Source organism: Taudactylus pleione, unplaced genomic scaffold (assembly GCF_031769625.1).
Source record: "Taudactylus pleione unplaced genomic scaffold, aTauple2 ptg000015l, whole genome shotgun sequence".
In the NCBI taxonomy this organism is placed as follows: domain Eukaryota; kingdom Metazoa; phylum Chordata; class Amphibia; order Anura; family Myobatrachidae; genus Taudactylus; species Taudactylus pleione.
This window is the reverse complement of record NW_028284417.1, coordinates 2,695,292-2,710,473: the sequence shown is the minus strand read 5'-3', so window position 1 is coordinate 2,710,473 and position 15,182 is coordinate 2,695,292. Positions and strand designations below refer to the sequence as shown.

General features: G+C 43.7%; 1 pseudogene; it reads left to right on the top strand.

Moving 5' to 3' along the window:
- The first annotated feature begins 519 nt into the window (after nucleotides 1-519).
- On the top strand, nucleotides 520-15,034 carry LOC148542074 (uncharacterized; annotated as a pseudogene).
- Nucleotides 15,035-15,182: the final 148 nt, after the last annotated feature.

Genomic DNA, 15,182 nt, shown 5'->3' with positions numbered 1-15,182 from the left:
CAGGCTGAATCAGGCCCTAAGTCTGATTTGAAAGGATTCTATAGTGGAGGTCTCTCAAACTTTCCTGGAAAGCGGGTTCCATACAGTCGGAGCTATAAAGCTAAAAACTTGACCTCAAAATTAATTAAGGGAGATGCTAGGTATTGTAAATAATAAAGCAAATATGTCTGTAATATCCCTTTCAGACAGAGAAAAGAACCCGGTAATTTTCCGGCTCTTGCCGGGTCGACCCAGGTTTTTTTTCTGTCTGAAAGGGTCAACACGGGACCTAATTCCCAGTACTTCGACCCAGGTATTTACCAGGGTTTTTCCCGGGTCTTACACGGGTTGGCGGCTGTCTGAAAGGCGCCGACCCGGGTTTTTCAACTCCGGGCATAGTAAACAGCGCTTATTGGCTGAGATGGCGGTGCACAGGCTGATTGGCTGAGCGGCTGAGTCTCCCTGATTGGCTGAGCGGGCGGGGCAGTGGCGCTGGCGTCTGATGTCACAATTGTGCTGCAGAAAAGGAGAGAGAGAAGCATGGCGCACTGGAAGGATGAGGAGATCCGTGAGCAGCTGGCAGAGGGGAGGAGGAGATCCGCAAACAGATCAGAGGCACAGTGAAGGATGCGATAGTCTACACAAACATAGCTAAGATCCTCACCTCAAGGGGCATTGTGCGGAATCAGCAGCAGGTAGTGAACAAACTGAAAGCTCTACGCAAATACTATAACAAAGTTCACGACCATAACAGGTGAAAAGTGGTGCTGCCAGAATGGAATGGGTTTACTACGATCAGTGTAATGAAGTCTTTGGCAATTCTGCACTGGTTAATCCCATTGCCATATCATCGTCTAGTTGTGCATCTTCACGAAGTGTTACCCCAGAGAACAGCCAATCCTGCCCAATGACACCACCAATACTCTTTGATGACATCACAGAGATAAGTGACACAGATCCGATGGCTGCCACGGGGGTCCCAGACACCAATACACTTGAGGGTGTGGTTGAGGCGAGTGGAAGCAGTACGAGTGGGACGCCAACTTATGCACAGACTGAGACTCCGACATTGCGCAGGAACAGTAAGTTACTATACACCCACTATTTTTGGGATGTTAACATTGTCCTGTATAGACTTGTCATTATAGTATGACTATGCTGATTTTACTATGCTGAAATCTAAACTCAATGTATCTGTTGCAATGTGAAGCTAGTGTGCAGTAGGCCGCAAGCACATATATGTTTACATTACGGCTTTGAATTCATTTGTAAATGTATTTTTTCTTTTCTTCTATTCCTAGTCTTTGAAGTACCAGAGTGGAAGAAAAAAACTTCCAGGATGGAGCTAGCAACGCGCACAATGACCAGAATCCTGGTAAATCAGCTGCGAGATTCTGATGCTGAATTCCAGGCACAGGAGGATGCCCGACTCCAGCGCTTCTTTGACAATGAAAGAGAGTTACAAAATTAATTTGCCAGTCAGCTTGTTGGTCTACATGAACAAATTTCACGTGAAAATAGAGAGGCACAGATGTCCTTCCTTAACGGTCTAGTGTCTAGGTTACACACTCCACAACCTTATGTAATGTATCCTCCTCAGTACTCTGAGGGTCCTGTTAGAAATTACCAACAGCATAGCAGAGGGCTACCATTTCTGCAAAGTAACCCCTCCAATCCACCTCATGCTACTCCACACGGCACAGTGCATAGTTATCCAGATGGCACAGGGAATAGTAATCCACATGTCACTGTACAGAGCAGTCCACATGCCAATACCAGTCCAGAGGGCACAGTGCCTAGCACTCCACATGTCACTGTGCATAATAGTCCTGTCGGTCAGGAAATACTAATCAATATGGCACTGTGCATACTTATGCAGATGGCACGGGGATTAATACACAGGATGGCAGAGTGCATAGTTATTCAGATGGCACTCATCATAACACTCCACTAAGCACTATTGTCAGCACTGCCTACAGACAGTTGTAGACTTGTATGATGTTTTACATGTTTGCTGTCTACTTTATATTTCTTTTTTGTTGAAGCTTGTTGTTTTTGACAATATTGTTTATCCTGCCGTTAACAGGCCTGTCAAGAGCTTAGGGCAATGTGTGGGTGCCCTTTAAGTCAGCTACATGTATATATGGGGGTGCACATAATTTAGAATGTACACACATTACCTCCATTTCTTTTGTATTTAAAAATTTGTACACTGCACTTAACAGGCCAGTCGTGAGCTTTCTCCCATGTGTGGACGCAGTATTACAAAATGTATACTGTATATGTGTCGTTTCTAAGGCTGGCCCTGACACACAGTTCTAATAGTTGGGGTGCCTCCCCTATTATATTTCTCAGTTCCATGACAGCACAACCTATTTTTCTATTGTCTTTATATATATATTTATATATATTTAAATTGTTGAATGCATTAAGGCCATGTTGTTAATGGCTAATGCATATTTGTTGAAAAATAAAAGAAGCACTTTAAAAAATTTAATACAGCAGGTGTTACATGTGACATAACATGTACATAACATGAGGCTTTCAAATAAAAAAAATTTGACTGCAAAACAAGACTTGTGTCGTCTATACTATGTCATTGTATGTATGCAGTGAGCAGACACCACCCACTTTTCATGACCTCATCTCTGTGTGCCAGAAAAGCAGTCCATTTATTATGACACGCTGAATATTGCAGGGATAATCTGGGTTCTGTGTGAAAGGGGTCTACCCAGGAATTTCCTGGGAATTATGTGCTGTGTGAAAGTGGGTTAGGAGCAAATTCCCGGGTCCTTCCCGGTTTGAACGATACGGGAAAAACCCGGGTTTTTGGGGATTTTTCTGTCTGAATGTGGTATAAGTGTAATCATATTGTGCTGATTCGCATGTCCCTCTTTTCAAGGACACAAAAGGGGAGCTATTGCATATAGCACATGCACAGAAGTGAATCTGTGCATCTGAGTAGGATGGAACTTGGCCAGGTCTGTCTTTCCATAAAATAGGGTGTTTCGGGTTGTGAACTGGGTGGTGACAAAGTGACTTACGGGGGTGTCATGGCCGTGTATCAAAACTTCTATGCGATTCTGAGTTGTGTATATAGGGAAGAAAAGCCTGTTCTTGACATATATCTTACACCTAGCATGGAGTTGGTGTAAGTGAAGACACGTGATGATGGTTGTGCCGGAGGGAGTAAGATCAATAGATTACATGGGTTTCTGCTTGTACAATCACAAATCCCACACATTATTTGAATGGATACTCACATTAGCATAATGTAGTAAGTTAGGCCTCTGCGGCTGCCCGCAACTACATTCACTTTGTGCGCAGCTAACACACACACACACCAATCCTTTCTCCTCATCAGGGAGCCGATACAGAGATAACTTACTGGGCTTCCTCCAGTAGCAGCTTCTCGTGTAATCTGTGGGGAAGGAGCTTGTCATTAATAAAATTAAAAATCACTCGGCATCATTGACTAAAATTAATGATCACTTGGCAACTATGGGTAGGCACTGCTAGTATTATATAACACATGAAGTTTGTGTTCATGACTAACTTCAATTTAATTTAATGTAATAATTTTATTTATGCCTAAACCTCATTTACCATATGAATGCTTCATCTATACATTGTTATGCTTTTAATAATTTTCCAAGAAAAAAAAAATCCAGAAGGATAACAGCAAAATATTTTTTTATGCTGCTACAGTATATTGGCACAGTAAAATCCTATATAATATGCTCCTTAGAGAATGCATACAATAATGCAAACTAACGGTTAAGAACATGAACAATTAGCATATGTCAGTTTTAATATGATAGTAAATCCTGGTTCTTAAAACATCACTTTGCTTCAGTTGATCCCAAAGAATACTATTCTGCTTTGTAAGCAAATTGAAATGTAAATTGCTAGTCTACATTTTTGCGCACTATTAATTTCTAAGAGAGTTAACTAGGGTTCATAAAGTATTTGCAGCATGAATTATTTTAATAAAGGCATTTAAATTGCTTACAGTGAGGCAGTAAAATATCACAAGCATCTTAAAACTTACTTTTGTAAAACTTAATGAATTTATTGACACTTACTGTAATGTGCTTGTTTAGAAAAAGTGCTCCAGAACTACATGATAATGGTTCCTCTGAATAAAGCCCATTGTGTTAGAACAACATGCCCCCAAGGAAATGGTCATTGGCTGCAGAAGTCCAGCCAGATGTGGGGCTAAATTACTATGTAACGCTGCTGGATTTAAAGGGAAAATAGTACTATACACAAATTATACCTGGTTTTATATTTAATACTATTGCCCCTATAAGATCCAGTGGCCAAAACTGCCAAATAAGCGTCAGCTTTGAAATTCAACACTTAGTATGCAATCATTATGTCGACATGCAAAATGTCTACATGGACATAACATTAACATGCTCATTATGTCAACATTGTGAATGTCGGAAATCACAATGTCGACCGTACATGTCAGTGTTACATTTAGGGTCAGGTTTAGGGTTAAGTTGCAGTTAAGTTAGGGTTACTTTCAGGTTTAGGATGCAGTTACGGCTCAAACAATATAAAAATGCTATGTCGACACGATGATTGACAACATTCACAATGTTGACATAATGATAAAGTTGACATTATGACCATGTTGACATTGTGCATGTCAACATAAAGTCCATGTTGAAATGCTGAATGTCGACATTACATATCACCCACTTATTCTGTTGTCTTCATTCAGGCACATGCAGAGCAAGCAGCATCATATTACTGAATGGTTTCACTTATGGAGGGCAACCAATGTTTTTATGATTGTTTTATGAACTCTCATGTCCTGCTGCACAAGTGTTGCAATAATGTTCTTATACTGTATCTCATTTTGGAGAGTAGAATTTGGGATCACAAGTCTGGATTTATGGATTAAATAACCACTTAAATGTATTATAATACCTGATATTTTTAAGTATAAATCACTGGCCAAATCTCTCATTTATTAACTTTCGAGTTTGAATTTGATTTCAAAACTGAATGTGATGTGGGCTGATTTGATTGCAAGAGTGTAATAACGGTCGATTTGGAAAGTGCACTTGAAGATCACCTATAAAATCACCTGCAAAATCATCAACAAAATCACATAAAAAAACTGACAAGCTCTTCCTTATGTACTCCTATTGGCCAAAACATACCACATGCACTGTGAGCCACATAAACTCATTATAAAAAGGTTAGCACACACCCAAGCAAACTGGAATGGAGTTTTGAGGAGAGAGAAAGAGAGAGAGAGAGAGAGAGAGAGAGAGAGAGAGAGAGAGAGAGAGAGAGAGAAGGGAGGCCTGTTTAGTAGGAGAGTGGTGATTTCATATAGGTGCTTAAAAAGTGATTGAGAGTTTTGTCCCGTCAATTTCTGTATTGTTATTGTCATTTTGAAGTTTGTCTTATTATTTTGTTTTGTCTAATTTTTTTTTCATTTAGTCTTTGTCAGTGTTTCTATGTTTTCATGGAGAGTGTGTGTTTAAGTTTTGTGTTAGTTTTTATTAAGGGTAGTTTGAGTTTTTATTTTTCTATTTGTTATGGAGGTTGCTAGCAGTAGGGAAAGAGAGGATAGAGAGGTGGAGGAAAGGGATCCATTTGGTGAGGATAGTGTGATGGAGGAGGAGAGGTCCAGGGCCCTGATTCAGGGGGAGGAGCCCCAACCTAGCAAAACTTAATCGGGCCGCAATGTCAGGTTTAACTTTGAGGAGAACTGTGCATTGGAAAACTCCTTGTTGTCTAACTTTCAGGAGTTTTTTGGTCACCAGGCCCAATGCACATCTGCAAGAAGAAAACTGGCCATGTGGCAGGCAGCAATTGATTCAGTGAATTCTATTCGGGCATTCAAAACACGACGCCATGTAAAATCCAAGATGGCTCTGGAAAGGCGCTCTAAAAGCAGCAATGGAGGAGGGTCATCTGTGGAGGTTTATTATAATGAGTATTAGGAACAGGTCAAGGGAATTTTGTCACAGGAACTGGTGTCAGGAGTTACAGTGCATCCTGTTATAGGCATTATATTTAAGTTCCTACCAATAGAATTGTGTTTAAAATCACCTTTTTTTAATAGTATATTTATTTGGGGAATTTTCTGCAGATTATGTAGGTGATTTTAGGTCAATTTTCAATCTGACTGTTAGTAAATGAGAGCATCCTGTAGTGGTCTTTGTGAAAGTACTGTATCAATGTTTGGTCATTTTTCGTCGGGATTCGGTTTTATAGTCGATTTTATTGTCAATTTTGCCTTTAGTGAGTCCCTGATTTGTAAGTCACACAGAAAATCATCTATAAATACACCAAAAAGCCAAAATTGACCTTTAGTAAATATACCCCTGTATGTTTTCAAACATTCAATCTTTGTGGACTATATTAATGGAATGTGCAATCTTTTCAATAAATATGGCAGAAAAATCCATCTAAATGGCCAATAGATCTTTATTGCCAATACAATAATTGCATTCTGCTGGTATTGTCACACAGCGGTGGAACTCAGTGGGCACTTACTTAGTGTGATAATGCTGTTGGCTCCATTCTCAAGCTGCCCAGAATTGCAGCTCTGTCCAGGGGTGGCGGGGATAGCCCCGGGCTCTCAGCCTGGGCCTGGGGTGCCCTGGAGAGGGTGACCCCTTTATTGGGGGGGTCCCCAGCTCTCCAGGGATCCCCGGCCTGGGCTGACTAGCGGTCAGGGCTGATGCTGTGGCTGGGGGGCCCGGTGAAAGAGCTCCCCTGGCTGTGGCATGAGCCCCCCGCTAGAAAAAGTCCAGTGCTGGTTCTGGAACATACAGGGGAACCCTACTAATTTTTTTCCCCTGTATTTCCAGAACCAGGACCGGATCAGAGCCCAGAGCTGGTTGCGTAGAATATGGGGGACCCCTACATCGTTTGTCCCTCGTATTTTGGCAACCAGCGCTGGTTCTGACTAGCCCGGTGCTGGTTGTGCTTAAGTACAGGGGACCCCTACGTCGTTTGTCCCCTGTATTTAAGCACACCCAGCACTGGGTCACTAATGCCCGGGGCTGGTTGCTCTTTTTTGGGGGGGGTGCACGGCATATTTTTACACAGGTTTGTTTTTTTTACCACAGCAGCACAGACGGGTCTCATGGACCCATCAGTGCTCTGTGTCAATAACACAGATGCAAGTAGCAGGGATCTCCTGGTCCGTGCGTGCATCTGTGTCATTGAAATACACAGCAGCACAGAAGGGTCTCACTGACCCATCTGTGCTCTGTGTCACTGTCAATCACACAGATGCATGTAGCACGGATCTCCGAAGTCCGTGCCACATGCAAATGAGCACCATAATGCTGATTGGCTGAGAGCCGTGACAGACAGCTCTGTCAGCCAATCAGCACTTTGCCCATTAAAGGCAAAGGCATTTTTTTAAAATGGCCGCTCGAGGCAAAACCTCGAGATCCGACAGCAGATCTCAAGGTTTTGCCTCGGGAGAGGGATCCGGTGCAGACAGGGAGATCCTGAGCTTGGGCTCAGATTGCCCCGGATCCCCAAAGTTCGGGTGGGTTCGGTTCTCAGGGAACCGAACCCGCTCTTCCCTAATTGTAACATTTTATTGCGGTTTACAGTGTATTCAGATACCACCAAGTGTTGCGCATATATATGCATATTTTAATATTTAGTATTTATTTGTCTGTATGATTAAATGTATGCTTATTATTAGGGGTGAGCGGGTTCGGATTTCTGAAATCCTAACCCCCCCGAGCCCCCCCCGATCCGAGGCCGATCCGAGTAAGGCTCGACTTTTCCCGCCTGACTCGGATCTGAAATCGAGGCAAAATGTCATCATCCGGCCTTCCGGGTCTCGCGGGTTTTGGATCCTATATAAGGTACCCGCGTCGGCGTCATTTTCTCACTCGGCTGTGGACAGTGAAGAGGGAGGGTGGGAGTTAGGGCTGGGTGGGCTGTGTAGTGTAGTGTAGTGTAGTCAAGTGTAGTGTTGTGCTGTGCTGTGCTGCGCTGTACTGCTGTTGTCCATAGGGGCTGTGTCCACTCCTTCAAAGTCCATAAGGGCTGGCTGGACTGTGTTGTGCAGTCAGTTGTCCATAGTGTCCACTCCAAAGTCCTGTGCAGTGTCCCAGTCCTAAAGGGGTGCTGTAGTGTTGTCCAGGGGGTGCTCTGTCCATCAGGGGTGCTCCCCCCAAGTGCAAAAAAAATAATATTTTTTCTCTGTTTGTGAATTGTGTGCACTGTGGCTGCACGTGCATCAACAAAGGAGCAGCGCCAAGCGTGCGCCTGTGTCCCATAGGTAAAAGGCCTGCTGGCTTGTCCGTTAAAGGGTGCTGTAACCCCCAAAGGGCACTCCAAACAAAATAAAAAAATATATTTTTTTGTGTTTGTGAATTGTGTGCGCAGTAGCCGCTACATGCATCAACAAAGTAGTGCCAAGCGTGCGCCTGTGTCCCATAAATAAAGGGCCAGCTGGATTTACCGCTAAATGGTGCTGTAACCCCAAAAGGGCACTCCAAACAAAATAATTTTTTTTTTCCTGTGTTTGTGAATTGTGTGCACTGTGGCTGCACGTGCATCAACAAAGGAGCAGCGCCAAGCGTGCGCCTGTGTCCCATAAGTAAAAGGCCGGCTGGCTTGTCCGTTAAAGGGTGCTGTAACCCCCAAAGGGCACTCCAAACAAAATAAAAAAATATATTTTTTTGTGTTTGTGAATTGTGTGCGCAGTAGTCGCACATGCATCAACAAAGTAGTTCCAAGCGTGCGCCTGTGTCCCATAAATAAAGGGCCAGCTGGATTGACCGCTAAGGGGTGCTGTAACCCCCAAAGGGCACTCCAAACAAAATAAAAAAATATTTTCTGTGTTTGTGAATTGTGTGGGCTGTAGCTGCACGTGCATCAACAAAGGAGCAGCGCCAAGCGTGCGCCTGTGTCCCAGAAGTAAAGGGCCGGCTGGATCATTTCTTAAAGGGTGGTGTAACAAAGTGCACTAGTCTCCAACAAAAAGAAAAAATTATTTTCTGTGTTTGTGTGCGCCTTAGCCGCACGTATATATCAATATAACATAAATGGAGGACCAAACTTTCTCAGATAAAAATAAAATAGAGAAAGATCAAGAACCACTTCCTCCTAGTGCTGAAGCTGCTGCCACTAGTCATGACACAGACGATAACATGCCATCAACGTCGTCTGCCAAGGCCGATGCCCAATGTCATAGTAGAGGGCACATACAATCCCAAATGACAAAGTTCAGGAAAATGACCTTGAAAAAAACATTTAAATCATCTAAAGAGAAACGTAAACTTGCCAATATGCCATTTACGACACGGAGTGACAAGGAATGGCTAAGGTCTTTCCCTATGTTCATGACTAGTGGTTCAGCTTCACATGACGATGGAAGCCCTCCTCCCACTAAAAAAATCAAATGAATTAAGCTGGCAAAAGCACAGCGAAGAACTGTGCGTTCTAAGAAGATATCACAAATCCCCAAGGAGAGTCCAAGTGTGGTGGTGGTTGCGATGCCTGACCTTCCCAGCACTGGACGGGAAGAGGTGGCACTTTCCACCATTTGCACGCCCCCTGCAAGTGCTGAAAGGAGCACCCACAGTCCACTTGCTGATATGCAAATTGAAGATGTCACTGTTGAAGTACAACAGGATGAGGATACTGGTGTAGCTGGTACTGAGGAGGAAGTTGGCGAGGAGGATTCTGATGGTGATGTGGTTTGTTTAAATCAGGCTCCAGGGGGAGACAGTTGTTGTCCGTGGGATGAAAAAGCCCATCACGGTCATGCCTGGGCAGAAGACCAAACATTCCACCTCTTTGGTCTGGCAATATTTCTATCCAAATCCGGACAACAACTGTCTTGCCATATGTACCATATGTAAAGGTGAAATAAGTAGGGGTAGGGACGTTAACCACCTAGGCACATCCTCCCTTATACTGCACCTGCAGCGCGTTCATAAAAAGTTACTGTCAAGTTCAGAAACTTTGGCTAAGACCGTAAGCAGTCCAGGGACACCTAAATCCCGTTGTCCTGTTGTATCCAAGCGCCTGCAAACCACACCGTCAACTCCCTCCTCATCAATTTCCTCCTTAGTCAGGATCGGAAGTAGTCCTGCAGGCCATGTCACTGGCATGACTGACTCTCCTATCCGGGATTCCTCCGGAGGATCCTGCATTGCTACGCCTCCTGCTGCCGCTTCTGCTGTTGCTGCTGCTGGGAGTCGTTCATCATCCCAGAGAGGAAGTAGGAACACCACTACTTTTACTAAACAATTGACCCTCCAACAGTCCTTAGCGAGGAGGATGAAGTACGACAGCAGTCATCCTGAAGCAAAACGTATAACTGAGGCTTTACTGCTATGTTGGTGTTAGACGTGCGTCTGGTATCCGCCATTAGTGCAGTGGGATTTAGACAATTGATGGAGGTAGTGTGTCCCCGGTTCCAAATCCCGTCTAGATTCCACTTCACTAGGCAGGCGATACCGAGACTGTACAGAAACGTCAGAAAAAGTGTCCTCAGTGTCCTGAAAAATGCCATTGTCCACTTGACCACGGACAATGTCCACTTAACCACCCACATGTGGACAAGTGCAACAGGGCAGGCTAAGGACTATATGACTGTGACAGCCCACTGGGTAGATGTATCACCTTACGCAGCAACAGCAGCAGCGTCACCAGTAGCAGCATCTCAGAAACGCCAGCTCGTTCCAAGGCAGGCTACACTGTGTATCACCGGTTTCAGTAAGAGGCACACCGCCGACAACCTCTTAGAGAAACTGAGGGAAATCATCGCCCAGTGGCTTACCCCATTTAGACTCTCCTGGGGATTTGTGATATCTGACAATGCCACCAATATTGTGCGGGCATAACATCTGGGCAAATTCCAGCACGTCCCATGTTTTGCTCACACAATAAACTTGGTGGTGCAGAATTTTCTGAAAAGCGACAGGGGCGTGCAGGAGACACTTTGGGTGGCCTGAAAAATTTCTGGCCACTTTTGCCATTCAGCGACTGCGTGCCGAAGACTGGAGCGCCAGCAAACACTCGTGAACCTGCCCCGCCATCACCTGAAGCAAGAGGTTGTGACGCGGTGGAACTCAACCCTCTATATGCTTCAGAGGATGGAGGAGCAGTAAAAGGCCATTCAAGCCTATACATCCACCTATGACATAGGCAAAGGAGGGGGTATGCACCTGACTCAAGTGCAGTGGAGAATGATTTCCGTGTTGTGCAAGGTTCTCCAGTCCTTCGAACTTGCCACTTGTGAAGTCAGTTCAGACACTGCCAGCTTGAATCAGGTCATTCCCCTCATCAGGCTTGTGCAGAAGCAGCTGGAGAAAGTGTGGGACTTGTGGATGCCTGCAGAGGTGCAAAGACCTGCTGGTGAAAACACTGTCAGCTGAAGCGGAACGTGACACATCAACAGCTCCTTCTTCATTTTCTCCCGCAATTGGGGCTGCCAGGAAAAAACTTAGGTATCCTAAGCAACCCACTGGCGGTGATGCAGGGCAGGCAGGACCAAGTTTGGACATCTGGTCCGTACCTGTACTGGCAGGAAAAAGAGGCCCCTGTACAAACTGGCTCTATTTTACCTGAGTTACCCCCCCCTCCAGTGTGTACTCCGAAAGAGTGTTTAGTGCAGCCGGGAACCTTGTCAGCGAAAGGCGTAGGAGGTTGCTTCCACAAAATGTAGAGAAGATGATGTTCATAAAAATGAATTATCAACTCTTCCAGGGAGACCAGCCTCCAGAACGTACAGAGAGACCTGTGGTGGTGGATTCCAGCGGGGACGAGTTAATACTCTGTGAGGATGAGGATGTACACAACACTGAAGAGGGTGAGGAATCGGTGGATGAGGAGGATCAGGACGACATCTTGCCTCTGTAGAGCCAGTTTGTGCAGGGACAGATTAATTGCCAGCTTGTTTTGTTGGGGCCCAAACGAACCAATCATTTCAGCCACAGTCATGTGGCAGAACCTGGCGCTGAAATGATTGGTTTGTTAAAGTGTGCATGTCCTGTTTATACAACATAAGGGTGGGTGGGAGGGCCCAAGAACAATTCCATCTTGCACCTCTTTTTTTTCTTTGCATTATGTACAGTTTGGGGCCTAGTTTTTCAAACTGCCATCCTGTCTGCCACTGCAGTGCCACTCCTAGATGGGCCACATGTTTGTGCCGCCCACTCGTATCTCTTAGCATAGTCATCCAGCTACCTCGGTGCAACCTTTTGGACATAAAAACACTATTGTGAGATGTTCAGAATAGACTGGAAATGAGTGGAAATTAAGGTTATTGAGGTTAATAATAGCATAGGAGCAGAAAAATCCACAAATTCTGTGATTTTAGCTGTTTTTATGCTTCTTTTTAAAAAAAATACAGATCCAAAACACAAAACCCAGAACCCAAAACACGGAAGGGTGGCTTTGGCAAAACCAATCCAGATCCAAAACACGAAGAAAGATCCAGATCCAGATCCAAAACCAAAACACAAAACACGAAAAGTGGCCGGTGCACACCCCTACTTATAATACATGTTGATTGCATTGACCTTGTTTTGAGCGCTGGTATATTGCACTGTTTTTCCATTTTGTAGAGCTAACAAAGATGCTAATTTATGGGTTAAAATAAAAATGTTGGGAATCTGTTTCCCAGGAAGCGAGGAAAGAGAGGAAAGGCTTGATGTCCCCAGTATAGGAATATTTTGGAACTATGGGCTTAAAGAAAAAGTGGAAAGACTTCCATTTGGACAGTTTTGTTTTTACATTCTTGGAGAGATATATGGCGTCTGTCCAGGAATATCGGGCATGAATTAAAGTTCTTAACAGGCATTGTAATTCTCTGCATAATAGCGGAATGTGTCGAAACCCCGGAGACATCGCTATAATTTTCCCAATGATTGTTGCTAAGGTGCGGAGGGTCATGATGTGCTTGTTGGAAATGTTTTGGATGTAATCTTTTGTGTCTAGCCATTTCTATTGTGGAACGGTAAGAGAAAACGAATGGGTGTCTAAGTTGAACTCTAAAAAGGTGATGGACTTGTTGGCAGTCAGTACTGACTTTGGGATATTTAGCATGAAACTCAGGTTTGATAATAAAGGATTAAATCCTTGTGGTTTAAAGGGGTATCGTGGTCTGCATGTACCAAAAGTATGTCGTCTAGGTATATTATACATTGAACGCCTTGCTGGCGCAGGTGAGACACTATCGCTTTCATCACCTGTGTAAAGATGTAGGGGGCAGTGGAAAGGCCAAAAACCATCACTGTCCACTGATACAGATTGTCTCTCCAATAGAACCTGAGAAGACATCTGTGATTCAGGTCTATTTTTATGCAGAAGCAGTCCTTTGTGAGAAGGTAAGGAATGCCTGAAATGCCTTCCAAGCAAAACCTCTTTGTTTTTAAATATTGATTCAAAGTTTTGACATTCAGGACTGGTCTTAAGGATAGTTAACAGACAGATATAACGAAGATATCTATATCAGGCGCAATAAGACATTTAGGGTCATATTCTATTTGAGGCGAAAAGTCCGTTATCGTCATTTTCACCTGTTTCAATTATTCCCATATTCAATTTCAAAGACTTTTTGCCGGTGCGAAATGTATTTGTTAAAAAACGGGGATAACTTTTCTCCATGTAATACATGCCGAAAAAAAGTGCAGAATTGGGGTTTAGCTATGCAGGCTTCAAAAAAAGCCCTGGGAGTGACCCCTAAAAGTAATCTGTGTCAAAAATTTTATAAAAAAAGTCCTCAGGACATCCCAAAAAATGTACTTTCATTTTGGGGGTGAAAAAAAATTATTGGGGTACTAAGTTTTAAACTACCGAAATTAATTCAGGGGAGTTCCCATGTATGCGGCAGGTGTTTTCTAGAATGCGGCTGGTAGCAGCAGGTGAATTTTTGAAGAATTTTAAAAAAATAGAATAGGGACTTAAAAATATGCTTGCACCCATTTTCATGTACCCCAAATTTGATGGGTATATTTACAAAGAAAAAGCTAAGTGCTATTCTTCACCCCTTCTTCACAGGCGCATTTATGCACCTGCCGCGGCTATTTAAAAACCTGACTTTCCTTCATCAGGCCAAAACGGGGGTACCCATAGTGATCCCCTATGTCAGACCATCTTTAGGGTGCCAGGATGAATTCCTGAAAATTGCCAGGACTTTTCGATACTTACCTTTCCGCTGGGTCCCGTTTTCGCAGGATCCTAATTGAATACGGGGATAAGCAGGCACGTGCCCGATACTATATTCCAGTAAAAAACGGCGATGATGGCAAAAAGTCTGACCTCTGACTTTTTCTCTCAAATTGAATACGGGCCTTAGTAGTTAGAAAAATATTTCAAATTAATTGCGATCAACTTTTTGCCAAAATTCGAGCAAATAGACTAAACCCTATTCTCCCCTCTATGATTCACCCAGATCAGGTAGGATTTGTACCCTCCCGTCAAGCCCTTGACAACACTAGGTGTACAGTAGACCTTATTCACCATATAAACTCTACAAAACTTCCTTCCCTGATTCTCGCCCTTGATGCCGAGAAGGCCTTTTGATAGGGTCTCCTGGCCTTTCATGACCCATACTCTCTTTAGCTTCGGCTTTAGAGGTAGGTTGATTTTTACTCTAATTATTGAATCTTTGGCCTGTAAGATCCAAGTGAATCCTGACATTTCCGGCATTTCCGGCATCCTTGCTGGTTACTCTTCTTATAAACGTTCTCTTTTTGCTGACAATGTCTTCCTTACCCTCACTAACCCACTGATTTCCCTTCCAAATCTGTTTCAAGAACTCACCCTCTATGGACAACTCTCCGGTTATAAAAGCCACAATGACAAATCAGAAGCTTTGCCTCTACATGTCCCGAAGAAGTCCCTAGATCTCCTTCATCTTAATTTCAATTTTAACCGGCGCTCAGAATCAATGAAATACTTAGGTGTCCATCTTACAAAATCTTACCATGGCCTTTACAAGGCAACTTACTCCCCCTCTGTTCAGGGCCACAGAACAAGACGTCTCTCACTGGCAGACAATGTTCATTTCTTGTATTGTTCGTATCAGCGCGATTAAAATGAATGTTTTTCCCAAACTTCTCTGTCTCTTCCAGACTCTCCCTATAGCAGCCCTTTGCCATGTTTTTTCCTCTTTACAGGTGCTTTACGATAAATTTATTTGGAACCACAAGAGACCTCGTTTACGTCGAGTTGTCCTCTTCAAG